At 49.7% G+C, this 1,885-nt stretch overlaps 1 pseudogene; it reads right to left on the bottom strand.

The window, feature by feature from the left end:
- Positions 1 to 1,885, bottom strand: part of LOC104994126 — an 8,413-nt pseudogene that overhangs the window by 727 nt on the left and 5,801 nt on the right.

Here is a 1,885-nt window from a genome sequence, read left to right as displayed (position 1 = left end):
GATGTAAACAGTGCTGTCAAAAGCCATGTGGGAGGTCTGCACCACTGCTGGGATGGGCAGAAGGAGGGCAGTGAGCCAGGCACTGGCTGCCAGGGCAGCATTGGTCTGCGGGGTCATGAGCACAGGGTAATGCAGCGGGCGGCAGATAGCCACATAGCGGTCATAGGCCATGGCCACCAGGATGAAGGCTTCAGAGCAGGAGAAGCTGTGGAAGAGGTACATCTACAGGAAGCAGGCAGAGAAGCTGAGATAGCGATCCCCACACAAGAATAAGGACAGCATCTTGGGGACAGTGGTTGTGGTGAAGAGGATGTCCAGGGCTGAGAGGTTGATCAGGAAGAAGTACATGGGCTTGTGAAGGCTGGGCTCTATCACCACGGCCACCAGGATCAGGGCATTTCCCACCAGGATGAGCAGGTAGATTAAGAGGAAAATGACAAAGACAAGGAGGAAGAGGGATTCAGGCAGAGAGGGGATGCCCACCAAGTAGAAGCAGGTGAGGAGCCCTTTGATCCATTGCAGATGGCTTCCACTGTGAGTCAGTGCTAGATACCAGCAGACAGACTGGAAATATCAGTACATTCCTGTAAACCAGAACAAGCATGAAAACATCAACTGAAACATATATCTTTTTCTTTCCAACCATGGATTTCAATCCTAACAGTTTCTTTGTGCCTAGAATTTCATTGCACAACTAAGATGCCCAGGATGGTGAGTTGTCTAAGGAGCATTGGTTGCAAAGCTGGTCCTGTCTGGTGGGGTAGAGAAATGGACATAAACCCCTGAAGGGCTGTCAAAGGACAGGTAGAACACATATCAAGAACTGGGGCCAGTATGAGCAGCTTCAGGGACGCAGCAAGTCCCACATGTGAAATAAGTTTCTTACAATCAGTATTATCCCATATGGCAAAAGACTGGCTTGAAAATGAGCAAATTCCATATAACTGCTGCTGCTACTGCTGCTAAGTCACTTCAGTTGTGTCTGACTCTGTGCGGCCCCATAGACAGCAGCCCACCAGGCTCCCCCGTCCTTGGGATTCTCCAGGCAAGAACACTGGAGTGAGTTGCCATTTCCTTCTCCAATGCATGAAAGTGAAAAGTGAAAGTGAAGTTGCTCAGTCGTATCTGACTCTTAGCAACCCCAAGGACTGCAGCCTACCAGGCTCCTCCATCCATGGGATTTTCCAGGCAAGAGTGCTGGAGTGGGGTGCCATTGCCTTCTCCGTTCCATATAACTAGAGGCATGCAAAGCTGGGGTCTTTTTGGCTAAAATGGTGCAGAGGAAGTTTAATATTTAGATAGGCGCTAGATTAAAAATCTTTAAGCAGCCATCTGACCCTAGATCCATTGGTTCTTTTTAAAAAGTAATATAACTGAGTGACATTAATCAGAACATGGAGGATTCCCTTTCTATGATGTCTTATTGATAGAGACAGCTGCTTTCCTCAAGGGCTGCTACAAAATGCCATCTGCTTCAGCTGAGAACAGCTCCTCTTTCCATGGAGCTGCTGCTGGGGCTCTGTCTGTCTCAATCTAACATGAGCGCCCTGGGACCTGTCCTTAGATCCTGTCTCTTTGTCATGTCCAGGGACCAACCATCCTGCTCTGCCCAGATCTGCCAGGTTTTAGCACTGCTAGTGCCACATCCCAGGAAATCCCTTCAGTTCAGTTCAGTTCAGTCGCTCAGTCGAGTCCAACTCTTTGCGACCCCATGAACTGCAGCACACCAGGCCTCTCTGTCCATCACCAACTCCTGGAGTTCACTCAAACTCACGTCCATCCAGTCGGTGATGCCATCCAGCCATCTCATCCTCTGTCGTCCCCTTCTCCTCCTGCCCCCAATCCCTCCCAGCATCAGAGTCTTTTCCAATGAGTCAACTCTGTC

The sequence above is a fragment of the Bison bison genome, unplaced genomic scaffold, assembly GCF_000754665.1.
Source record: "Bison bison bison isolate TAMUID 2011002044 unplaced genomic scaffold, Bison_UMD1.0 scf7180017864251, whole genome shotgun sequence".
Lineage (NCBI taxonomy): Eukaryota > Metazoa > Chordata > Mammalia > Artiodactyla > Bovidae > Bison > Bison bison.
The sequence above is the reverse complement of the archived record's forward strand: the minus strand, read 5'-3'. Positions and strand labels throughout refer to the sequence as shown.